Below are 27964 nucleotides of genomic sequence, written 5' to 3' on the forward strand. Positions count from 1 at the left end.
AATTAAGGGGGTGAACAATGAGGCATCAGTATTTGCAGATGGCACAAGATTATTACTCAAGACCAGAGAAAACTGAGAAGTTCAGAGTGGCTTACTGCTGGGGAATAGGCCACACGATGGCAGAAGTCTTTGTTGACAAATGCAAAGTAATGCACATTAGAAGGATAATAATTTGAACTGCTTACACACGTTGCAGGGTTCTAAATCAGCTGTAACCATCAGGAAAAAGACTTGGGTACCAGTCAGAACAGTGCAGTGAAAATTTCTGATCAATGTACAGTAATATTAAGAAAGTAAAAAGACAACTGTTAAGATTCAAACAGGGATTGTTATATAAGAAGAATATAGAGAGTTATAAAAGTTAATGCTAAACTTTTGGAAGGGTTGTTAAGACTTATGATTAAGGGGTTAAGTCAATCTCTAAATACTAGGGATTCAGAATAGACCAGTGTGGGAGATTATCCCACATCTGCCTAACACAAGGTTCTTGCACTTTCTTCTGAAGCATCGGGTGCTGGCCACTGTCTGGGTCAAGTTACTGGGCTAGATGGACCATGAGTCTGATCCAATCTGGCAACAGCTGTATTCCTAAGGTATAGAATAGAAAATAATTCTTATATTTGAACTTTTAGTACAGACTTTAATAATTATAGAATCAATTTCATATACAAGTTTTGCTTTTCCATTGTCATCTCCTATTTGCCACAGAAAGGTTCATGAGCACCAGCCATGATTTAACCTTCGCAGTGACATTCTTTATCTTATGAACTGCATATTAAAGTGAACAAAGTCATGTCTTGCATACAGTAGCTCAGGATTTGACTCTTTCATCCCAATATGGTATTAACCTATGTCCATTTTCTCCCCAATCACAAGATTTACTCACAGCAACTTTGGGTCTGCACACAGAACTCCCAGATAAACCACTGGAATTCCATGCATGGACAGCTTTCACCATCATCTGTCCCTTTATTGTGCTACAAATACTCAGCTAAAAGTTACTCTAGCTATTATCTCTATGAATTCTTCAAAAATATACCTTGTTTACACATCCTGAGCATCCAAAAGGTTTCATTCAGTTGATTAACGTCTCTCGGTTTGTCAATGAATTATTAATTTAATTTAACAATTGGCACAGGTCTTAGGGAAAGTGGTTCCCTCCTTCACCCTCTACTAATAGGCTGATATGTTACTGATATGTTACTTAGGGCCAGATTCTGCCTACACACTTGTTCATTGTTTCAGTTGAGATTAATGAGTGCCACTAGCACTGACTGATTCACTAAGAAGTAGGTAGCAGTTAAATAGAAACATTTTTTGAGGCATGGATAAACAGAGAATATTCAAATACAAAGGGCTAACCCATTTCTCATGTTGAGTGAATGCCACACAAAGGGAGTGGGTTATTTTACTTGTTTAACTTACCATTGTCCCTTTTCAGACAGAGGTGGGTTTTTTTAAGGGTATGCAAAGGAATCCTACTGCCAATGAGAAAATATTTCATGGCTTGGATGTCAGCAGAGAGCTATATTTCATGACTGACTCGTAGTAATAAGATTGGGTTTCTTTTAAAGTATGAGAACACCCCAAGGTTATAGTATGTTTACAGCATCCCAGAGAACTGCAGTAGGTGGATATACTCAAGCCAGCTATATGATGACTTGTTCAATTAACTCACTGCTACCATCCCAGTACTCCCCCATGAATTGGGCTAGAAAATTTTACCTGACACACATTACTCCAAAGCCTAAGTTTGCTAACCAGGGTGAAAGACATCCGCCATGTCCCCTTCCATCTAAGGGAATGAAACAGTTAATACTGTTAATCATAACCAGCTTGGAAATCAAAGAGCATTTTAAATTCAAAAACCTGAAAAGTTTAATCCTTATTTTTCTGCTTTCCCTTTGTTCTCTAATAAACAAAATCTCTCCAAAAAAAAACATGCTAAGAGCAGAGACAGTTGTTGTGTGACTGTAATAAACAAACAGAGGGTTTTTTTCTTGTTAAAATGTGTACTTTTTTATACTCTTCAAATATATAAACCACAACATAGGAAACTGTGTGATTAAGGCTATACAAACATCTCCACGCTGTGATGACATCTCAAACTTTGACACTTAATTACCAGTCTCTCCCACCTAACCCTCAACTTTCAATGACTACAAAACATTTTTTTACCTGCAACTTGTATTTCCTTGATTCAAATTCAGTCTCAACCACATTGAAATGTTTTGCTCTGCCACACAATGGAGTAGTAATCAGAATAGACTCTTTTGTCTTGAATTACGTTGTGCTCCATCTCCCGAACTCCCCCATCAAAATTACCAGCACACTCTGGAACAAATAGAATGATTTTTTAGAAAGGGGGAAAACACATAATTAATAATACCCTATCTGAATAACCAATTAAAGGTTTCTCACTGCATACGTGAACACAAATTCAAATTTTATGTGAAAATGTGAGAGTAATTAAACTGACAAACATATGGTCTTCTGCTGCCACAGCTACGTTGTGAAGCACAGAGAGGACAAGAAGGCTCTGGTAGGCTCTGGAGGTAGGGGCATATTCTCTTCTACTGGAAATAAGGCCAAGGAATGATTGATACAGGAATCAAGGAATTCTTGCCAGGTCATGCAGTGTTACTGAGACCAGAACCAAAGAACATCATATCTTTGGCTGAAATGTTTTCTTCAAAAAAAAGAAAATACTTTCCCTTGGCTGCTTGAATTTGTAGATAGAAAGAGAACGAACTCTGAGTGAGTTTGAGATGACTCTCAGAGTGAACGCATCACAACCAGTCCCAGCAGCTGATAGAAAACCAGAGTTTGATGCAACAGACTCAGCTTCAAATGGAGAGGAGCTCCCAGTTAGCCGAGTTCCAAACAAGTGGTTACCACTACTCTTCACTTTCTTCAATGGGACCCACTGCTGACAATTGTCTTTGTGATTACTTGGGATGCTGATGTCAGCTTCAAGAGATGCAGATCCCACGGGGGAAAAAATCTGAAAAATCTCTGGTGCTCAGAAGCAAGTGAAGATGTGTGCCTTGAAAACCTGCTGAGGACCGCTAATTCCCTAGGCTACCTGCTTGAATCATCACACCAACACCATCTTAGGGGGATGATTTAACCGTGTCAGAAGCAGCACTGGGCAATCTCCCTCTGTTCTCTTTTGGATAGTGAAACACATGGAAGTTGATCCTGAAAGATTAGGAGACCCGGATTCACTTCCCATCTCTTCTTGTGTAACTTTGGGCAAGCTACTTAATCTCTGCATGTATCAGTTTCTCCCCCTGTCAGATGGGGATAATAATAGTACTTCCCTAACTCATAGGAGGGTTTATTAGGATATCTAAATAAATAAGCACTGTAGACACCATGCACTTTCCAGCACTGGGGGATTCCCTTTGTCAGGGGAATCTCCAGGTGCCTCCTTAGGGCAGCTTGTAAATCTCTTTTACATGCTGGAGCAGCACAAAAGGGACTTTCCCAGGGTGGAGGATCTGGCCTATAGCTTTAGTTCTAAAAATCACATCAATAAAATCTTGTTCCACTTAACATTTTAGAGTCACGCATTTTTATATTTCTAAAGGGGGAATTATCCATCTATGCTGAGAGGCACTTAAAGAGGTAACACTATGTGGTTCTCTTTACACACACAAGTAATACTGAGTAATATGGGCCACTTCCAGGTTCTCACTGTTAAAGCACTTACCTCTATTGCAATTACATGTATCTCTCTGTGCTTCTTGGTCCTGCCTGCACCACAATACACCATTCTCTCCCCGATTGTAAAGGCACCCATTGCCATAGTATTTACGGCCATAGGCCCACAGATGTAGAGTCAATGCTGAAAATGCAGTTCTACTTTACACTGTAATCATTCTGTAAGACAGTTCCATGGTTGCTTTAGCCCTGCGGTAAACATGGCACTAATGGCGGGAGGAAGTAGTTCAGTGCCAGTGCACTAATACATGCTTAACTCCAGTTCTCAAGCATTCGTCTGATGGTGTTGCAAGAAAAAGTGCCTGCATAAATGGGAGGGGGAGAGGCTGTGGCGGAAAGGAGAAGAGCTTTTCTGATTCAGTATCCCTGTCACTGCCTTTGTCTGTCGCCATCACACGGTGATTGAGTTACATCCAAGGGAAGGGGGCTATGGGAATGAATCACTCTTCTAGCACCAGCACAGGAGCACTCTCCACCAGAGCCCCAGTGACAATACAGGGCAGCAAAAGAGCACAAGGATCTCTAGTGGGCCTTCAAAATTTGTCTAGCTATGCTATGCTGCAGCTTTTCTGCATAGTATGTCATACAGTGCATTAGCGACTAGCCTGTTTGTCTTGCATTACAAAGGCAGAAAGAGACATATGGATATGTGTAGGGAAGGCAGTGCATTACCACATGCACTGTATATCTGACATAAAATCCTACTTTATTTCCCTAATAAATTCTATGGAATAAGCATTACTTCCCCATCATTAGGGGATCAAGATTTTCACAAACGATGTGTTTTTGGGTGCCTCCAATTTAGAATGCCTATTTTAAAGCTCCTTAAAGGGGCCTGATTTTCAAAGGGTGGGTGCTCAGGACTTCCTTAGAATCAAGCTTCTTTCAGCAGTCTCAAGGGGGGCACCCTAAAATTGAGGCACTGAAAATCTTTAGCCAGTTTAAAAACCTTGCTCATGGATTTTATCATGACCCAAGAACTCTGGGCACATAATATCTCTAGTAAAACTACAGCTATTGCAAACGTGGTTCAATGTGCAAAAATAAGTGGTGCTTAGATATTTAACAACACAGGCTATCTCTACTCTGGAAAAAAAGGCCAACTAGTCAGCACACATGTGGACTCTGTTTAGACATTCCAAGTATAACTGGTAAACTATACTGGAGTGGCATTGCAATTCTGAAAGCTATTGGGCCACAGGCTGACTCTTCAAACAGTACGTGCTTGTGAAGTGCCTTCCAGAATGGGATCCCAATCCTAATTGAGGCTTTTGAATACTGCACTATAGATATCAAATAGTAAAGGGAAGTTATCTCTCTATAGTACTTACATGGCTCCCTGTAACAGGGTGGCTCACCCCGTAAGGACTGGAGGCCGGGTGTAGCATTAGCCAAACCTGATTATGGAATGAGCCATGGGAGAGGTTAGATGATTGTATCATAAAGAACAGCAGGAGGCTGCAATGAAGGGAGAAATGTTCAAAGATAGAGATTGCTAAGAATGAGGCTGATCTAGGAGTGAGACCCCAGCCAAGTAAGGCCTAGGAGTGGTAGGCCAAAGCAAAGAAAGGAGGAAGAGAAATCTTTGTTTGGGTGGACTTCAAAACTTTATTTTGAATGTTTGTTCATTTAATAAAGCACAACCTGAGAAGGGATGGGAATGGACAAAAGTGTTTGAGTTTCTTGAATAGTTCAAGAGGGGAAACTGAGACAGGCTGCCTGTAGCATGACCCTAGGCCACAAAGGGGTTCATGGGAGGTGGCTGGCCCAGTTTACACCCCCATTATTGTGGTACCTGATCACCTCACAATCTTTAATGTGTTTATTCTGACAACTCCCCTGTGAGGTAGGGAAGTGCTATTAACTCTATTTTACAGATGAGGAACTGAGGCACAGCGAGACGATGACATAGGAAGTCTGGGGCATAGCAGGTAATTGAACCTGGCTCTCTCAAGCCTCAGCTAGCACTCTAACCCCGGATCATCTTTTCTCTGTAGGTTAAAATCTATGTAAATTATTTGTGAGCATCCTGAAGGTGGCTTATCCTTGTGAAATGATGCTCATGTGTTCACACGCACATGTGTGCGCACAGTATATGGAGGAAGACAAGAGATCTTTTCCATTCCTTCCTCTACCCCCTGCTCTCTTGGTCCTATGCACTCATCTGCTGGAGCTCTCAAGATTGATTGACTTTTGCAATAGTTTGAGTTCTCAAGTGAGAGGTGAGCCACAGTGATGGAGAGAGTCCATAAATTCTTTAAGAGAGTTGACTGATGAGACCAGATACATATCGGCAACCGAGCAGTTTTAAATACAATGATGTCACATTTGCACAGCAGAAGGATCCCAAGGCATTTTCAAACCTTTGAGCAAGGGATTTATAAACCAGATACGGGAATCACTTTGCCTCCCTACTGAAGTGCTGTCCCTTCAGTGGTGAAGGAAAGCAACACCGCACAACAGTTCAGAATAAGAATATTGTATTCTATTGGAACTGCTGGGAGAAATTAGGTAGTCCGAAAGTAGTTACCCAACACAGAATACGACCACAGCACTAGTGTTCACGGCCCTACATTTTCTAAACAAACTGAAGGATCTTTAGTGACCACAAATGGCAAAGTCATGTTACACTGAAGACAGCAGCTTTTGTGGCACAGAGCATCCTAACACCAGTATTTGGTTCAAACTTCAATCCCCTTCTGAAAGTCACTTTGCGTAGTATCTGGGCTTTCCTTGGTGATCACTGACTCAAGTACCAACTGTGCCACTGCCAAGCCATGATTAGTTTACACCAGGTATGCCAAGACCATAGCTGGTGGTGAGATGGCGGCAAGCAGCCAAGAGTTTGAGGTAGATATTTGTTACATTTCTAGGACTGAAATACCACTAATGAAAGTTTGGTTTGTGCTGTAGTTGTAGTGCTTGTAGAACTGTGGCTCTACAAAAGTGTCTCTCTATATTTTAACTAAAAGCACTTTCCCACGGAGCTATGTGGCAGCACGAGACAGATTTGTGTGCTGGCTGCATTAACTTGCTTCTGCACTACCCACTTCTCTTCCACTGACATGCATTGTATTTCTATCTCCAACTTTCCCTGTGTACACTTTCCTCACAGCTTCCTTATCCTGCTGCCACTGCTTGCTTCATGCCAGCCTGGCCATCTGCCTAAAGACTTCACTAGCAGCAGCATATCCTTACTAACCCATGGCAAACCCTCTTTCTTGGCCTAAAACTTCCCTCCACATGCTAGCTTTTAGGACTAGTCCCCGCCCCCCCCTTTTTTTAAATTCTTTCTATGATGGTGCATAGCCGCTCTCTCTAAACAATGCATATTTTGAAGGATCTGCTAAGCACTATCTGTATACGTTACCAAGGAAAATTTCTTACACTCAACTTTGATGTATTGAAAAGAAAAGGGGGGGAGAAACCTCGGGGGGGGGGGAATTGTGATGTAATCCCCAAGGGAAGACTATGTCCAAGAGTAAGATTCTTGAGACTAATCTTTCCATATGTCCTCACTAATAAACACGGTAAGAAATAATTACAACCATGCCTGTTTATCTCAAATCCCCTGGAAAATATTAATTCACCAAAAGAATGTTCTTCTGTATGATTGACTTTATGAGATTGCAACGCAGAACTCGCTAACTCTCAAAGGTTCCAGCCTTTGAGAGCATGGCATTCAAGGACAGAACTTGACCCTCTTTCTGGTCAAGAGTAGTAAAGGTATTATTGTAAACTAAACTGTCAACACTAGCCCGAGAACTGCAGCCAGTAAAAATAATGGCCTTGTTTGTGAAATGCTGTTGATGTAGCATTTCAAGACAACAGTTCAGCACTTGGGGCTGCTAGGGCACCAAACTTTTTTTTTATATTTTTCCTATTTTGGCTGGATAATACAGTAAAGCAGGGAGTGCCATGGGGCATTTCAAATGTGCTGGTGCCTTATGGAGTACAAGGAGGGCCTGATTTTCAGTAACCACATACACCTTCATGTTGCAGTACGTGTGCAAATCAGGGATTTGCACATGCACGTGGCTAGCTAGGCTAGTGATCCTGTGCCTCCACAAATCCCCAGCTAGCCATGTGCACATGCAAACCCCTTTTGCATGTGTGCATATGGCCACACATGAAAATCAGGCCCTCATATCGGAGCAACAATTCGATCAATATTATCTGAATTTCTCCTTTGATCTGAAGAGATTTGCAGTGCCAGTGAGATCTTTGTTTCTGAAGGGTTTATTGGCTTCTACTGATTCTTCCCTTTCCAAAGTATTCCTTGTTTTCTTTTATGTCACAACTGGTTGCTTTGGAGGATTAGCTTTGCAGGTGGGGGGAAAAGCTGTAAAGCCAGAGGGATCTCTTTTCAAAGTTTTCTATGACCATCCATTGAGCTTTAGAGGTGTTTTCATTCAGGCGAGTAACAACTCTGAAATAATTTCTGAGCAGTTTTTCCTTTGCTCAGATACAGTTCCTGCCATACTCCATGCACCCCCAGTTAAGCCAGTACATTTCATGAATGACACCCAGAGTTTATCCAACAGCCTGGATCAGTGCAGTCCCATAACCAAAGACTGAAAATATAATGGTAAGAAAGAATGGAGAAGTCTGTAAACTCCATGTGGTAGAATAGGGCTTATGAGGAAGTAAGATGGGGACAGCAGCTTTCCAGTGTACCATTGTGACTGAAACACAATTTGCTCCTAGATTGACTGGTTTTTGAGTTGGTTGGTGCCACAGTTCTGATACTCTTCCAAGCCTTTCTGACATATGGTCTTGTGGTTAAGGTCTGGCCTGGGACTCAGGAGATTTAGTCTCAATTGTTGCCTTTGCTAGAGACTTGTGACTTTGGCCAAGTCAGGTACGCTTTCCATGCCTCATCTGTAAGTTGGGGGTGACAACACTGATTTCTCCCACCCTATGTCTTATCTACATAGACTGTAAGCTCTTTGCGGAAGGGACTGTCTCTTACCATGTGTTTGACAGTGCCTAGCACAATGGGACCCTAATCTCAGTTAGGGCCTCGGTGCTACTGTAATAAATAAATAGATATAAGAAGATGACTTTTCTTTCTTTTATCATGTAGCTTCTATGAAGAAGTTCAATTCTATCACTCTGGACTATCATCCTCTCCAGATAACATTACTTACTATAAGAGACTTATTGGTCTCCTACCCTCTTTCTGAGGCTTTCAATTTCTTTACCAGTCAAACTCAGAATAATGCCTCCTAGCTTAGCAGACTCTCTAGAACAGGCAGATGTACTGACGATCGTTATTTACAGGCTGTTGCACCACAGTTCTGCCTGGTGTTTTACAATTCACTAAGATTTCATTGGCAAAACAAGCTAAAAAAGTCATGTCAAAATGAAGAAAGGAATAGCCACCTGAAGATTCCATACCAGGTAGGTATCATCTGCCCTAGACAGACATAAAACAACAACAAGGTCTCTGTTCCAGAGATCTCACCATCTAATATGGCTTGAATATTACTTTAGCCCCATCATCATCACTGTCTGGCATCCTGAGCTTCCAGGTGAAGTCTGACAGGGGAGCGGTGCAGAAGCCCCTATGTCTGCAGCCTCAGCATACCCTCTGACCCCCAGCAAGAGGGATTTTGCTACTCTTGTGGCAGCATGTGGCATTTCTTTTAATAAAAATCACCAAAGCAAAAACAGATGATAGAGTCGCCGTTGCTGAGATACTACAAATAAGTAAACAGTCTTTCTGCTGTTGCTATTTTTCTTTAATGAGGATCGTGGGCGGGAGGCCCTGGCGCCTTGTCGGTGCACACAGCCCTGGCCTGCAGAAAGAGCTCTGTGCTACCCTAATCAGGCTTGATTAAATGGCAAGAGTGGTCCCTCCTGGAAGAATCCAGCTCCCTGAGGGGGGTCCCTCTTTTGAAGATTACTGCTGTTGACATCAGAGCAAAATATGAAAATCCCACCTCTTCTCCTGGATTTTATTGTGCTGTGCACTCTGCTCCCATGCGAAGAACTGGCTGTTAGAGGCATGGCAAGCTTCCAAAAACTTAGTGGTTGAGTGACAAGGAGCAGGGGAGGGCATCGCACCAGCACCAGTAAATGACTTTTCAGCAGCAGTATATTATCAGTCATTTAAAACCATACAGATGTAGTCTTCAAGTACACAAGTTATCAGGACCACAAGTCAATGCCAGGGGTGCACAAAACCTCACTCTGGGAATAATTCCAGGTGAACACAAGGCCAGTCTTTACATATTTGGACAGGCCTGCGAAACCATTATTTTGCCTCCTGCAGACCCCATCCATAACTGACTCCAGTTTACTATGGCCCTGATACAGCAAAGCGCATTGATCTCAATGGCAGCTAGGTGCCTCGGTGCTATTAAAAATCCCACTTAGGTGCCTGACTGCCTATTTAGGCACCTACATACCTTCAAAAATCTGGTACTGAAACCATCCCAATTCAGGAAAGCATTTATGCATGTGCTTTAGTGCTTTGCTGTGCTGACTCAGGGCCTACCTTCCCACCACTATGCACAGGGTTGGCTTACAAAATCTGGGGAGGAGCAGTGAGATGATTCTTTGGGATATACCCCAAATGTAACTGAGGCCTGGTCTACACTAGAAAATTAGGTTTAACTACATCTGTCAGAGGTGTGAAAAATCCATACCCCTGAGCAGCGTGGTTAAGCCAACCTAAGTCGCCATAGAGACAGTGCTAGGTTGACAGAAGAATTCTTCCTCGACCTAACTACTGCCTCTCAAGGAAGGGAATTACCCTCGCTGATGGTAGGGTCTACAGTAAAGCACCACAATGGCGCAGCTCGCAGCTGTAGTGTTTTAAGTGTAGACAAGCCCTGACTCCTTTGACAGAAAAGGTGTGTTTGTGGGAGGGATTTTAGATTCCTTCTCCCCAGCCTCCTGCTGCAGAAAGGAAGGCTGCTATTCAAGCTATCAAACTATACCACTTTACACTGAGGAAGATGGTCCAGTGGGGAGACCAGTAGCCTAGGATTTGGGAGATGTGCTTTGTCACACTTCCTGTGTGACCTTGGGCAAGTCGTTTAGTCCCTCTGTGCCTCAGTTCCCCATCTCTGAAATGTGGATAATAGCACTACCCTACTGCACAAGGGCTGTTGTGAGGATAAATACCCTACAGATTGTGAGGTGCTTAGCTACTATGGTAATAGGGGGCCATATAAGTGCCTTAGACAGGTACATTTTCAAGGGTTCACAAAGAAAAGGGCTAGAATTGACTTTTAAAAACTAAATTAAAGTTTACTACTACTACTATTATTAAAGTCTATTACTATTTCCTTCAAATTAGACAATCTTAGTGGCCACATGCTTTGTCAAACTCAATGGCCAACTCTGCTTCTGGGCAAATAAATGTAGTTGAGGAATCCATAGATGAAGAGAGTCTCCTGTCTTCCTAACACTAGCATAGACTTGGTTAGCTAGAATTTTGGCTGGATGTATTCCTAGAAGTTTCATCACATGACATACTCTTTAATTAAAGATTAATCTTTAATTTCTGGAGACTCTAGGGCAATCCTGGAGGGTTGGCAGCCCCATTCACCAATGAAAGTGACATGTGCTAGCCTATAAACTGGGTCATTCCCATCATTCCCATTTTGTGACCTCCTAGTCTTGGGGAGATTAGTGCAAAGTATATTTCATACTAACAGTCTCATGGCTATTGGTGCTCTATTCATTTTTGTTGAACTGAAATCAGTGGTGGAAAGCTATTTTTGTGGTAATTGTGCAATGCACAGAAATAGCAACAATATTTTATAACATTATTTACTCATTTTATGGTATATTTTTGATGCTCTGTGGTACATCCTGACATAGACCAATGGTTTTGGTGCTCATTGGCAAAGCCCTCCATGAGATTGGCCCAACTTTTTTGTGGGCCTGCCCCCACTCTATGTGATCAAAACCTCCCCAAGACAACTCCATTACTCTGTCACAATGGAACTGTCAGCCCTGAGAGTGAGAATCCTCTGCTCTGTGGGCAGAGTTTTCTCAGCAACTGAATACAAATTGTGGAACCTGCTTAGCAAAGAGATCAGAATGACTGCAAAACTCAGCGTCTTCAGAACAAAATGTACAAAGCAAACCACTGGCTTAGCTTTCCCTCAACAACCCCACATAGATCACACATTTGAAAACAAACATGCCAACACCCTTCTGCTAATGAGAAAGGAAAGGAGAGAGAAAGAGAGAGCTTCTTGTATTCATGTTAATAAAAACACAAGGTTTTCCAATAATATAGGGATGGGCACTGTAAAAGATCCTAGAGAGACAGGAATGATTGTAAGGTCAGCCTCACAAAATCAAGCCTATAAGCACAACCAGACATTACCTTTCTTTTTGAAACTGAGCTACCTCTGTCATTCGGTATAGAAGGTGGGCAAAACACATTCATCTGGGTTTTCTTTTAGTAGTCAGTTGGGGCAACTGTAAAACTAGGAAGAAAAAGGCTACAATAAATTTGTTTTCCCTGCATGAAATAATGTAAAATAATAAAATATGATTACTTGTTCATAATAAAGAGAGACAATAGGCGCATAGATTGTAATTAAAATATTTGAATCCAGTGGGAACTTTGCAGGATCTGGTCTGCAAGGTCTAGTCCTTAGTTAGATTTATTTCCCCTGTGACCTCAAGTAATAAAGGCCTGAAAAACTTACTCTCACAAGTAGGCCCATTAATACCAACAGGACTACATGCAGAGGGACTACTCCAGGACTGTAGGATTGGACCCTAAGGATGAATTTGCATGATTAAAATTCCACTAAGAGAGCTTCTTAGTCTCTGCTCACTTTCTTATCATGGATTTTTCACTCCCCTTCCCTTCTCTGGGATTGTTGATGCACGCACTACACCTTCAGGCTAATACTGATCTTCAACATTACAATTCTATTTCTATTCTATTCTATTTAGATTCTTATACCACACTCATCACTGTAGTTTCTGAGTGCCTTCCAGTAGTGCATAAAGCAATATGATACACATCTGTCACCTGTCACTGTTCAAGGCTCTGATTTGGGGGCTCTGCGTAGGTGAACCACCACACCCATGTGTTCCTCAGTGCAGGACTGGGTCCATAGTGCCATAAACTACAGCACAGATAAAATAAGTAACATGATAAAATTGGCCATTTTCAAACATGCTTCCCATTAAATAACTGTCAAGAGTCGCCAAAAACCATATTTCACTTTTTGTGCTTTCCCAAATATTAAGGTTCCTGTTCAGGAAAGCACTTCCGGATGTGCTTAATTTGAAGCACATGGTAAATCCCTAGCCTAGACTTCAATTATGCTGACTTCAGTGAGACATAATTAAGCATGTGCTTAAGTTCTTTCCTGATTGGAGCCTAAAAGAACAACAACAATATAATCTTTCCAAAATATAGCATTTTAAATAATTTAAACAGGGTAGCTGTCCCATTAAATGAAAGTGGGCTCAGCATTCCTGTTCCAGTCCAGGTGCTCTCAGTCAGGCCAATTAATAGGGTGGGGCAGCACCTGGGGGCTCTAGAAAGTCAGTCAGGAGTCAGACAGGTAAAGGGTAGGAGATGAGAGCTCCCAGAGACAGAAGATGCTTACTGGGAGAAGGGTATGGTTTAAATAAGAGCCTGAAGTGGAGTCCTTGGGGTTACCCAAGAGAGAAACTGATATGAGGGACCACTTGCAGGGCTGCCATGAGGGAGTGTGTGGGAAGAGGCCACTCGCACAGTCATGAAGAACCTCAAAGCACTTTACATGTTACATGGACAAAAAATTATTTCACTTACCATTGAAATGCAATCACTTCTGTGGTGGAATGTGACAAATGTTATAATGGCAAGCTGTAACACTATAAAACAATTATGGACCAGTAGCATATTACACCCCAACATATAAGAACCTAGACTAGCAGAATAGAATTTCTCAAACTGAAATGTAGATAGATCACTGGGTTATACAAAGAGTCCCATGGCATCTTTAATAATGAACACTGGTGGCTGAGACCTACATCTTATGTCCCTTTGAACAATGGCACTTCCAACAGCAGAGAGCCCCCTACCATCATGTTGAGACACAGGTTCAGTTTTGACTCCCAGGAAAGTGTGGCCATTTAATTCATTCTCAACAAAAACCCACTTCCTGTATAGTATTTAGGTTTTCCTTGGTGGTGTCCCTTCCAAATGCTGATTGGTTCTGAACATGCTTAGCTTGTGAGCACTAAGCGGGTCACAGCCCAATGTGCTATAACCAGAAGGAAAAGGCTGTCTAGCTGTTTCAAAAATGTCATGAAAAGTGCATTTCTTTGTGATGTCCACCTCGCACAATTAATCCCATAAATTTAATTCCAAGAACCATATCATGCCCAAGATTTTTAGGCTGATCTTCCTGTTGGCTTCATGCCAACCTGGAGATCTGCTTAAAAATTAATGACACAACATGTCTCATAATTGTGTTTTGCCTTTGACATAACATATCTTGTTCACTTTCTGTAATTGTACTTAGCTGCTGCACAGAAAACTCTCAAACACAAGTAATGGATTCTTGGGGACACTGACATTGTTAAGAGGCTCTCAACTCTTTCAGCCTTGACTAAACACACAAGTTGCACTGTTTTAAATTTTCCTGGTGTAGTTAAGTGGCAAAATCCCTATGGTGTAAATGCAGTTATATCAGTGTAAAAGTGCTCATAGTAGTATAGCTTGTTCCTGTAGGTGAAGAGAAATAAGTCATCCCGATATAAAGCACTGTTATATCAGTACAACAGCATCCACACCAGTATAACTATATTGTTTTGTTTTAAATCAACCCCCTAACTGACATTACTATAGTCCTTCACTGCAAACTCATCTTAAAGGAATTTTAAATGTGTTCATAAAAGAAATTCACTTCAGTCAGGAATATGGCATAATCTGTCAGGGAACATTTTTTTAAAAAAATTAATCTGTTAAAACCCTTTTCAAAGTCAAGTATTTGCTGATTTCAGATTTGTGTGTGTTGCACTAACTGTAAAAGGAAGTCTTTTTAAAATAAGATTTTGCAGCTAATTAGTACATGATGTGAGTTAATTGCATTCTGTGGTCAACAAAACATCTGACATATTAGAGTTTTATAGCATCTAATATGTGCATGTGCACTAACCATTCAGAATTGGTTACTGTTATTTGGTACTATTGCGTCTATTCTATACCATGCATGTTGTGTCTAATATTCATAGACAGAATACATCATAATGACTTGGATAACTAAATATAATGGGCTACCTCCATGTTTCCTGACATGATAACACAAGTATATCATATATTAACATTACAAAAAGGAAGAAATCAAATCACAAAATTATGTTAAAGGCCTGACTTGCCCTAAATTACTGATTTGTACTTTCACTCTAACTCCATCTTGATGTACTTTTTGCTTGAGCAGTTAACAAGCATGAACAAACTAGTTTGTAGTATAGCAGTCGAGTGGACTATTAAACACACACATGTGGCCCCTTGTTCTACATTTGCTGATATAGGTTGTCCCCTATACATTACATTTGGTGTAAATGTGGTACTCTTTCTGGGGAAGGCTTGATAATAATCCTCACCAATTTGTACAGGTGAACACAGACCCAAACCCTTGGATCTTAAGAACAATGAAAAATCAATCAGGTTCTTAAAAGAAGAATTTTAATTAAAGAAAAGGTAAAAGAATCACCTCTGTAAAATCAGGATGGAAAATACTTTACAGGGTATTCAGATTCAAAACACAGAGGATCCCCTTCTGGGCAAACCCTTAAAGTTACAGAAAACAGGAATAACCCTCCCTCTTAACACAGGGAAAATTCACATAAAACAAAAGATAAACTAATCCACCTTGCCTGGCTTTCCTGTACTGGTTGCAATATTGGAGACTTGGATTAGGATGGGTTGGAGAAGAGGGATTTCTGTCTTGTCTCTCTCAGTCCCAAGAGAGAACACACACATAAACAAAGAGCACAAACAAAAGCCTTTCCCCCTGCCAAGATTTGAAAGTATCTTGTTCTCTTATCGGTCCTTTGGGTCAGGTGCCAGCCAGGTTAGCTGAGCTTCTTAACCCTTTACAGGTAACAGGGTGTTGCCTCTGGCCAGGAGGGATTTTATAGCACTGTATACAGAAAGGTGGTTACCCTTCCCTTCATATTTATGACAACATCCAATGAAAGGCAGCAAGTTTGAGATTGACAAAAAGTCAAGCTTTACACAACAACACTCAATCAATCTGTGGAGTTCATTGCCATTGGTATCTTTGAGGCCAAGAGTTTAGGAGGACTCCAAGAAGGACTGGACACTTATACAGATCATAAAAACATCCAGAGTTACAGTCACAGGGACTAAAACAATGTTCAAAAGGGATGTGAATGCTCAGGTGTCAGGACAAAAGCCAAACTGACAGTGGATATTGGGAAGAAATTTTCCTGGCTGGCAGGTTATTCCATACCTGCCTTCTGTGGCGTTTCTAGCACCTGTCTCTGAAGCATCTAGTGCTGACCAATGCTGGAGCTCTGGTGCAGCTAGCTGGGCCACTGAGCCGATCTGGTATGGCTAGTCCTGGGCTCCTATTTGTTCACCTCTAATCAAGAGTCTGATTTAGGTTGTCATACTCAGCAGAGAGGCCAAGGATTAAATGGGTATGGAAACTGAACTTACATGTCCCCACAGAGGCTATCCCTAAAGGGTTCCGTCATATTGGCCCAGCGCCATGGGGGAACCTTGTGTTACCACTGGGAGATCTGATCTGTGGCCCATCAAACTAACAACTTGTGAACAGGAAGGTTCTCTGAGGTGGGACCTATTTCCATTCCCTGGTCATCACCTGCATCTGGGCAGAGCTGCTCTAGGCAGCACCACTGATTTCTTGGCTTATTTCTTGGACCATGCGCTGGGGTTCTCTGTTCAGCATTTCCTTCTGGATCCCTTGTTTTGACCCTTTGAACGGCACCTCCATCCTTGTTATATGTTTAGCTGTGTCAGCATTCAGCTGTTCCTTGCAGAGGCAGATTTACCGTGAAACAAACAGTGCGGTGGCATGGGGCCCCCAGTGATGGGGGCCCCCCAAAGTGCAGGACAAATCTCATCTGACAACCTGCCCCCAAGTCCCAGCTGGCGGCGCAGCAGGGCTCAGGCCAGCAGGCTGCCTGCTTTCCATGGCCGGTGGCCCCAGGCTCCTCAGACTCTGCAGCTCCCATTGGCCAGGAACTGCAGCCAATGGGAGCTGTGGGGGCGGTGCCTGCTGGCAGCAGCACACAGACACCCTCTGTCCCCGCTGCCTAGGAGGTGCTGCCTGAGCGGTGTGCTGGCCCCTTTGGGAGACGCACCGCCCAAGGTAAGCACCACCCCCCGACCTCTGCCACACCCCAACCCCTGCCCCAGCCCAGAGCCCACACCCACACTTCCTCCCAGAGCCTGCACCCCTCACCCCCTCTTACACCCCAACCCCCTGCCCCAGCCCAGATCCTGCACCCAGCACCCAAACTCCCTTGCAGAGCTTGACCCCCTGCACCCACTCCTGCACCCCTACCCCAATCAAGGTACCTCACTTTATTTTCATTTACTTCCTATTACTTATAATAGAGGAGGAGGAGGAAGAACAAAAGAATGAAAAATGGTGTGGGAGAGAGAATGTTCTTTTTCTTGGCTGGGTCCCGAGGGGAGGGGCCCGAAAAATGAAGCTGCGCACAGGATCCCACTAACTCTAAATCCGCCACTGGTTCCTTGTATTTTTATGGTCCCTCCCCTCCATTGGTTCCACCCATCTCACAAGGATAAGCTACACTAGCAACTTGTGAAAGCACCCAATTCATCAAGAAGAGCAAGACTAGCAAGACAGATGTCCACAAAAGAAGAGAAATGAGGGAAAATGGCTGAAACTCCTCCCTCTTTTATTCCCCCTGCTGAGTCAGTTTAAAACAGAAGTGTCATTTCAGCAGGTCTTTCTGAGTGTTTAACATGTTAGTTACTAACCAGGACAGATTAAGGCTAAGGCAACTCAGCTACAAGCCACGGCCCCAGTTTATGGGGAGTCCAGCCTGAGCTCTGACTGGCCTTATTCGGGTACTGGTGCAGCATCCAGCCCTAGGGCAATGCTGGTGACCTCACTGCCCACTCAGGTTTGTCCCCATAGCCCCTCTATTATAATGGAGGAGCTGCAGGGCCAAACCTGAGCAGCGCTGCAACCTTTCTGCACCATGTCACTAAGCCACTTAATCAATTTTGGCTCTGCCGCCACCCCCATTTACCATCCTTGTGGCGGGATGGTGGGACCAAAACTGAGCGTGCAGTGGGTTGGCCAGTGCTGCTCTTCCTCACCACCGCTTTGGGGCTGGCTCCTGCCCCAGAACCAGAGCAGCCTGAGTTTCGCCACCATCATCCAGGCACTGGATAGGGAGCCGCAGTGAGTGGCGATGCGGGATCCAGCTGGGAGAAGTGTGGTGGGTTTGCCTACGGCCCACTGATGGGTTAATCTGGCCCTGGTTACTAGTAAACACACCCTGACGCTATGATACATGCCTGCTGGAGACCAGATGTGTACTGTCATGAATAACTTAGAAAACATTTAGTAACCAAATAGGAAATTCACTTTAAAGGGACACTGCCACGTTAAAAATTATATACAAATATCTTTACAAATATCCTTAGCTGTGTCACTAACACTACCTGGGATTATTTAAAATTGATAATGTCTTGCAAGTATATAGTCAAATGCTCACCTCATGTAATCTCGTGTAGCTCTAATATAATCAATGGAACTAGGCTGATTTACACCAGCTGAGTATCTGGCCCCCAGTATACTTTTCACCATTCATTCATTTCACCAGTCGGCAGAACTGTAATTCACATTCTGCTGATTGTACTTATAATCTCTACTCCAATCAGGTTCTTATCCCTCACACATCTCTATGGTGGGTTGGTGTGTGCACACAAATGAGTAGTCTCCTCTGGCTTCTCAGCAAAGAATTGAGAGCAGAGCACTGGGGGTGGGGGAGGAGGTGTCCTATATTATTAAGGCTTAATTTCTTAACAAAAGAGGCTACAGAACACCTGCTAGTATTACTAGGCGGTATTATCATGAATATTTACGTCAAATTAGTGAGTCCACTCTGAAAACTTGTCATTCAAAGGACTTGCCGAAGAGCTAACTCCTGTGTGCTGAAAATGAATAACTAAACCAATGAGAAAAAACAGCACAAAGGTTTAGTCTTCCATCTATACCTCAGCTGTGTTGCATGGCTTATTTGTAGGTGAAGCATGGATGAACCAAATTATGGATGCTCCAAAATGGATACACTAGGGGAGGGTGCATGGTGTTTCCTCTCTTCTGAGCCTTCAATTCAGCAAGGCACTTAAGCATGTAACTAACTTTAAGCATGTAAGTTATCCTATTGAAATAAAACTGGAGAGAAAGGGGGTGAATGCGGGGGAGGAGAGGGATCTTGAAATCAATGGCACTGTGTGCCTTGCTGAATCTGACCTTTAGTGCTATGGCAGAGGAGGTAGTTATGATGATGAGCTGCAGGGAAGTGTTTGGTTTTTTAAAGAAGTCATAGATATAATTAAATAAGTTTATAAATTTATTTCATTCAGTGTGGTGGGTTTAAAAAAAAATATTTGGAGCCTAACCTAGCTTTACATTTGTTTTGTGCTCACTTTCTAGTATATTGAATTTTTGATTTGAGGAATTCTATTTTGGCTTCCTGCATAGAATTACTGTGTGTGGCTGTGTCACTCTCTACCTCAAGGCAGCACCCTAGAACCCCCATATTCACCACGTCATATAATTATGATATATTTCATACAAAGCACGCATGTAAGATATCATATGAAAGGTCATGATCTGCTCAAACCCATTCTTCTGTCAAAATATGTATATCATTAGTGTGTATGAAGTCGAGATTTTGCTGTATGGTTACTGAAATATGTTGTAAATTTGAGTCATCCGCCACCAGTTCGGCAGTGACAACAAAGGAGGTGATCCACTCCCAGGAGTGTGTTAAACAACCATTAATCAGCAGGGGGGTTGTAAGCAAGGGATTTACAATGCTGTAAGAGAGGAACTGAGCAAGCATCACACACTGGGGGATTGCTTAACTCTGACTCAGCAAAGCCCAGCAGGACATGTCTGGGCTAGTGTTTTCCAGGCACATAGACCGAGGATATAAAATAGGGGACAGTGGCGTCAGGCTTTTAACTTTCTCCTCCCCCTCCTACGGTGGAAGCAACAAAAACACAGGGAAAACAAAGACGTGAACTGAGGAGATTGGTCCCAGGCTTAAATGGGAAGCCTGTGTATTAAAAAATTGAAACCTACCTGCAATATCCTGTGGGGTGAGAAACTGCTTGATCTAAATACTGCCTAGCCTAATAAGATTTAGACTGCGCACTTGCCTTTTATTTTCTTTGGTAACTATCTCTGACCTTTTGTGCCTACCACTTATAATCACTTAAAATCTATCTTTTTGTAGCTAATAAATCTGTTTTATATTTTATCTAAAACAATGTGTTTTGGTTGACGTGCTTGGGAAATCTCAGCTCAGTTTACAAAGGCTAGTGTGTGTCCTCTCCACATCAAGGGAGGGGTGGACTGGGTAATAAACTTGCACTGATCAGGCTTCTGACCAGGGAAACATGGTATATTACATTTCTGGAAGGCTGGTTGCTTGAGAGATTTACTGGTGCCTTTCTCTGTGATTTGAGTGGCTCAGGAAGCATTCATGCAATCTAGCTGGGTGTTGGGCTCCACATGCTGTTGTGTTGAGTGATCACAGCACCTGGAGGGGTCTGTGACTTGTCACTAGCAAAGCATTGAGAGACAGCCTAGACTGGAGAGTTAAGGGGGCACAGCAGTGCCCCAGTTCCAGGGACCCCATCAGTGGCATTGCACCATGCTGCTGTGCATTAAAGGATGTTGCTGTGCAGAACACTATGGTACAGTAGAAGTGCCATGCTTCAGAGATGCTGAATGGCTTTTCCATCACTTTTTAGATTATCTGTGAATTGAATTCTTTGCACAAAAAGTGATCTGAGTGCCATAAATGCTCAGCATCAGCCTTTGTGAAGGGATTTCTCTCTCATAAATTAGGTGAATTCTCAGGTCAAATATTCCCAAGAGAAACTGGGAAGCAGATTACAATGAAAGTCGCAATCGGCACATGCTGACCTATTGCAGTACCTCCAGCATTCATTTTAAAGGTGTGACACACAAACTTCAAAGAATATATTGTTACAATGAATAAAAGAATGAACATAGGGGTGGGGCAGGAGAATAGAAAATTAAGTTCTACATTTGTTAGACAGCCAGCAGACGGTGATCTTCAAAATAATCACAGTAAAATATAAAACTACTTAAAATGCAGGGGTGGGGTTGCTTTTAGTTTTGCTTGAGGGGGCATTATATTTAGGAATGGAATTTTTACTAATTCACTAAGGTGTGAATATGTCTAACAAAAGCAGGTGTAATTTATTTAAATTTGAGGGAAAAATTGATCCATTTCTTAACCTACATTTGGAAGTCTATTTCTGAAAGAGTTGATACTTATTATTTATTTGTGTCATCATAGTGCCTAGGTGACCCAGTCATGGACCAAGACCCCATTGTGCATGTCACTGTAATAACAGAACAAAAAGACAATCCCTGCCCCAAGTAGCTTACAATCTAGGCATAAGACAAGAGAACAGCTGGATACAGACAGATGGGGAAATACAATTAAACAATGACACAGTATTGGCCCATATGGGTGGCAGTGATCTCAGCACACCAACAGCCTAAACATTGTCAGGTTTTTTGTAGATATCACAGCAAAGGAGAGATTTGAGGCTGACATCTTAGGCCACACAGAGACAGGAGTTGAATTTTTCACTAGTAGAGCTGGTGAGTAGTGGTGTGGGTATGGTAGGACCCACTGATCTTTACAGAAAATCTCCCAGTTACAAGCACTTCAAGACTGTGTACAAACATGGAAATCTTTACTTGGGAAAGGAACACAATCATAAACTCAGGAAAACCCAGCAACAAAATATACATGCAAAGCAAGAGGAAAACACCCATCCACCCTTCCAATAACTTTGACAGTTGTCCTTCTAGCTCCCTACCCAGCCAATGGTAAGAATGTTCCAAAGGTGATAGATAGTTCCTTGGTCATGCCATCTCATCCCTCCACCAAACACTACTCATTGTCTGAATAGCAAATAGCAATAGTCCTCTGTCTATTTGCAGGTCTGTTTCCATCCCAAGGTGCCAGAGCAGCAGTGGTCCCTGGGGGCCTCAGAACAGTGGGGTGTCCAGGAGCAGTCAGGCCCCACCATCGGGGCAAGGCCAGCCATCAGTCCCACAGGCCCCCCAGAGAAGTGGTGCCCTGGGGCCCCCCACAGCAGTTAAGGTTTAGTTAGGGGGTATTTATAGTGAAAGTCATGGACAGATCACAGGCAGTGAATTTTTGTTAATTGCCCATGACCTGTCCATGACTTTTACTAAAAATACATGACTAAATCTTAGCCTTATTCATGACTAGATAAACCACAGATTTCAATGAGATTGCTGGCTGTGAATTCACGTAACAAAGGATAAATTAATCACACGCCCCCACTTATGATAAAAGGAGTGGCAGGAGGTTGCTACAATTTGAGTGATGAGTGGCAATTTTATTTGGGCAGGGGAGAATGTAAATCAAAGTCTTTGTGCGGGGTGGGGATTTAGACATGGAAATACTTCCTAAAATGGAAGCGGTATTTGGGGGCAGAGGAGAATAAGGGGAGGGGCTTATTAGGAGAGGTATTAGTAGGGGAGGAGGAATAGTTTGGGGGCTCAAGTGAGAGAGGCGTGGAGGTTAGAGGGAGTGAATGGATGGGACACCAGGAAGGAGCACTTGGGGGTGAGTGAGAGAATGTGAGCCCCACATTCAGAAGCCAGTCTAACAAAAAATGTTGTTATATTGCACGGAAGGGAGCCGGAGCCAGAAGACTTTGGGAGAGGAAGGCATTGGGGGACAGGGAGAGGGGATGGGAAAATGAGGATAGATGGTAAACAAGCCTTGAATTGGTTGAGAAAATCTGTTTTACTACTCCCTAGGAGTGGAGAGGGGGCAAGTGGCTACTTCCTGATCTCAAGGCATATTAATGTGGTGTTTCCAAAGACACGTAATGCAGGCATTTGGAACTGATAGCGAAGGTGAGGGGAAAGAAATATGTGTGCTTCCAGAGTTGATTCTGGCTGTTTCCTGGTTCATGAGGTTGCAGGAGAGCAAGGAGTACATGGGGGTGACCATGACATGGATTGCTGACTAAAAGCTGACTTGGGGCAGGCAGGGGAGAGGTTGTCTGCATTGGCATCGTGTTTTGCTCAATTACCAGCCACTGTAGTGATTCACTCAGGCAGCAATGATGTGGGACTAGTTCTTGGTGTACATCTCAGACTATGTGTGAGAGCAGATTTGGACCACAGCTGTGATAGTTCTCTCTGATTCGGATGAGCAGCTGAATAACTGCTATAGTGACCATATGAAAGCTATCATGTGCTGGAGGAATATTAATCAGGAAATTGGAGGGTTCATGGCTGACCAGAAAACATGTATTGTATGAGTGTGACAGAATGCCGAGAGACAGCAGCTTACCCAGCACCCTGGTCGCTTAGGCACTAACTAGTTCCCTGATTGAGGGGCAGAAGACTTAATTACTTTATCAGACTGTGGGGAAAAGGGGCTAATGATCTCATCAGCTCAGAAGGTAATAAAAAAGCACAGGAAGGAGGTGCAAAGAGAACAGAGAGGCCCAAGGGAATCTAGGTCTCTGACTGGTGAGATCACTTCCTCTTCCTAGAGAGAGGGCTGAGGATTGAAGGGCACTGCAGGTAGAAGTGCTGCACAAGGATCGTGGTGGTGGTTTGGTGGAGGTAACATAAATAAAAATCCCACAGAGGTGTTGACAATCAGGAGGCAGCCAAGACTGCTTGTGAGGGACCCCAGGGTGAGAGAGGAGCCTGCCAGTTACAATGGCACAGAAACATTAAAAGCTCTGACTCCTCTGTGTTTCTTGGAGATGGGGTACCTCTGTAGGACAGGGGCCAGAGGAGCTCTCTCTCAAATATAAACACTGTCAGTGCTTTGGAACAGAGACCCTGTCTGGGATTTGTCTTGCCAGCCCTGTCACGAACTCCACCCTCCAACCATTCTCAAACACAATCAGAGCCACCATTCCACTGTAACATTTGCATGTGTCTGCATGGCAAAACACACATGTGTTCTGCTGTCTCCCTTCAGGCTCTCATTCTCTCCCATTTGGTCCCTGGGTCCATTCCCAAACAGGCCCTTGGAGAATGGGCCCAGAGCATCCACTAACCCATCCTGTGGGGTGGGCTGATCTGGGGCTTGAAACTCAAGAGCATGCTTCTGGGACTGCAAGTCCCTGTAGTCTCATCCACTGCCACACCCATCTCTTCTTCCTCTAGTTTCACAATGAGACCTTCGAGTTGTTGGAGGATGTCATGTGAGAGGAATGGCTCTGTGGCAAGCTCCCCATAGTGAGGCATGCTGTTTTGAGCCTTTGGCCATACAGTCAGTGATGAGCTGCCAAAATCTTAACAACGGGTTCCTTCCTCACCCCACGAGGGGGTCATTGCCCACCCCCGCCCCCTGGGACTCCTGCTCTGTCTAACCCCCCTGCATTCTTTGATGCCTCCTCAGGACCCCTGCCCCATCCAACCCCCTCCCCTGTCCCCTGGCTGCCCCAGAACCGGGCAGGAGGGTCTCATGGGCCACCGTAATGGGTGCCCGCCCCACCCCTAACAGCCAGGGGCACCTGCTGGGGGGCGAGGTGCGGAGTCCCAGAAGTGCTTACCCCCGCGTTCCCCTGCGTGCCCCCCCGGGTTACCTGCTGCGGCATGGGTGACCCTCCTCGCGCCCCCCTGCCCCAGCTCACCTCCGCCTCCCTGGGCCTGAGCGGGAAGCCGCGACCTGCTTCTCAGCCTGCCCCGGCTTCCCGCATGAACAGCTGATTCGCAGGAAGCTGGGGGTGGGGGCGGAGAAGCAGAGCAGGGCGGTGCGTTCAGGGGAGGAGGCAGAGGTGGAGCGGAGGTGAGCTGGGGCCGGGGGCGGGGCAGGGAGCTGCCGGTGGGTGCTCTGCACCCAACAAATTTTCCCCTTGGGTGCTCCAGGGCTGGAGCACCCATGGAGTCCGTGCCTACGGTGCCACTTTTGGCCAGTTAAATTTAGAAGTGGTTGTCCCTCGTGGAACAACTGGTTCTAAAAGGGCTTCTAAATTTAACCACCAGTTCTAGCAAACAGGCTCCAGCTCATACAATACAGGGTTTTGGGATGTTTGATTCATTCCCTGTACTGCACCACTATCTGATGGATGCCAGCCTCTGAGATGTTCGTATAAAAGTATGTTCTTAGAGGTCCTGCTAAAGTTGTGCTCCTGGGTGTGCTCTCATGAGATGTTACCTAGCACTGAACATGGCCATACGCTGGGGTGTGGACATTTTCAAATGACGGGACAGGGCTGAGCTGCAGCAAATTAAGTACACAGAGCATGTGGATAAGGGAGGGTTAAACACTGAACAAGGGTCTATAAACAGCAGCTATCTTCCGGTCCATAGAGAAAAAGTGGGAGAAAAGTGAGGAGAATGGAAGGGACAGGGACAGGGAACTGTTGGAAAGATAGTGGAGAACTATGTAGACTCGAGGGCAGGTTACTGCATCATTGCTACATCACTGGTCAAGGTATATTCTTACCCACATGCCCAGACAAGCATGCTAGCTTTGTTTCATCACACCCCTGTACACATATCTGAAGGCATTCAAGGCAGATGATAAGGCGGGTAGGGGGAAAACCCTGCAGTTCAACACAAGCTGGAAGTGTACACTTAGTTGTCCTTCAGTCCAAGCACTGCCTGGGAGCCTGGCTATAGGGGTAGGGGAAGTAACAGCAGTAGAAATGTTTGTATACCAGAGAGTGAAGACAACAGGTACGTTCCCCGTTTGCAGTGAGGGAGCCTGGGTACAGTAGCAGGCAGGAGGCCAGTTGGAGGGGCAGAGAATGTAGTGAATGGGTCAGGGGCGTGGCTGGGGAGGTATGCTAAATTAGGGCTGGTGGGGGCTCAGCTGACTGTGGAGGGAAGCTGGGCTGGCGCATAATACAAGTTGCAGCACATGATATGTACAACTGCCAACATGACTGTTGACAACGTATCTTTTCCTGTTCAAAAAACTAGGAAATTCAATGGCAAAAAAAAAAAAACAACTCTGTTAAGACAGAGCTAGGGTTGATTGATGGTAAGCTGTCCCCTTGCAGAATATGAGAAGATTCTGGTGCTTCCATGACGGGTAAGTGAAAGTGTAGGTTGAGATGGTATCCTGTAAGCGTAAGGGGGTTGTGAAGTGGTTCTTAAATTGTAAGTGTGTGGTATTCTTTCTGGGGAGCTGGCGAAGTGTGTGAGGATATGCCAGGCTCTGGAAGCTCCTGAATCTTATAGGGCCAAGGGCCGGTGTAAGTATGTACTGTGCGCACATTGTGGGCACTACTCAGGGAGGGTAGAGGGAAGGTGGCCTTGGCAACTTTTTTCCCCCTTTAATAGTATTAGATGGAATCCAGTGGGTGAGAATGGATGGGTTGTAAAAGAAGGTGAAGAGCTTGTACAATTCTGAGACTAGCAGAGTAAAGTCATGTGTGTTAACGGGGCACATTGGGGCACTGCGGAAAGAGAGCAGAGTTAAGGTTGCCTGGGCAACCTCAACGGTGCATTTCCTGGTTCTGAGCGATTTGATTTTTGCTCAACGCAGCATTCTGCAAGGGGACGACTTACCACCAAGCAACCTTAAGGCTGCATTAATGTCATTTGTTGCCATTGAATGCCGTTTACCATTAGTAACATTGCAGCAATATATATTTTTTTAAACTGTAACCCTGTAATCTGGGGACAGGAGCTGAGTTGAAATTAATAGGAGATAAAAACAGTCAGCACCACCTCGAGGCGTTAGACCCTTAATTATTACCTTTAGCAATATTTCCAGGCAATTTTGTTGTTCCCATCTTAATTATGAGCATACTGTTATAGTAATCAATATGGCCACAATCCTGGGGCTAAATCCTATATTTCTGCAATGGGATTTTTGGGGTACACAAAATATAAAGGATCACTCAGCCCCTCACTACACAGCTCACATGACATGCCCCAATTAATTGATATTTGAAAGTAATAACAATGATAACAACCTTGGGGAGGGGGAGAAGTGGCATTTCAACTTTTCATTGTATAATGAGTAATATTTAATATGAAACTCTGCCACAACATTTTGTAAACTTGCTCAGATTGCATTGAAATCTCCTGAACTTGGCAACAGGCACATTTCGCCCAAGAGAAAAGCAAATGCATGATGAATATTTATACCAGCTCTAACTATTATCCCCTTTTTACAGATGGGGAAATTGCGACACAGAAATTCAATCACTTGCCAAAATTCAATCAATATGTCCTGATTCCCAGTCTTGTGCCTTAACCAGAAGACCACTGCAGTATCTCTCAGTTAAGATGATGTTTTATTATACGTAGTGTAGTTGTAGCTGTATCAGTCCCAGGACAGTAGAGAAATAGGGTGGGTGAGGTAATATCTTTTATTGGGCCAACTTCTCTTGGTAAGAGAGACAAGCTTTTGAGCCACGCAGAGCTCTTCCTCAGATGTGGGAAAGGTACTCCGAGCGTCACAGCTAAATGCCAGGTGGAACAGATTGTTTAGCATAAATCTTGTATTTAGCCGTGACGCTCGGAGTACCTTTCCCACACCTGAGCAAGAGCTCTGCGTGGCTCGAAAGCTTGTCTCTCTTACCAAGAGACATTGGCCCAATAAACCTCACCCACCTTCTCCCTCTGTTTTATTATGTGCCTTAAGGGAACAAATTACTTTGCTGAGCTAGCCTTCCTAGCTCAAGGCTAAAGCTGTATATGATTTTTGGAGGGATGAATAAATAGTTTATTCACTGGAAAAGGCAGTTTCCATTGACCTGAAACTATTTGTAAATTTGACACAAATTCACAGAAGAGTTTTGAAACCCACATTTTTTTTCAGGCTAGATTCACCACAGGACTTAGGCACCATTCACAAAACAGCCAGAAGAGGTAGTGGTGGTAGCAGTGCCCCCGTTATAGCTTTTGGCTCAGGGTTGGGGCACTCACCTAGGATGTAGGAGACCCAGGTTTGGATCTCCACTGTGGGACAGGGAATGGAACCCAGGTCT

The sequence above is a fragment of the Eretmochelys imbricata genome, chromosome 3 (assembly GCF_965152235.1).
Source record: "Eretmochelys imbricata isolate rEreImb1 chromosome 3, rEreImb1.hap1, whole genome shotgun sequence".
Lineage (NCBI taxonomy): Eukaryota > Metazoa > Chordata > Testudines > Cheloniidae > Eretmochelys > Eretmochelys imbricata.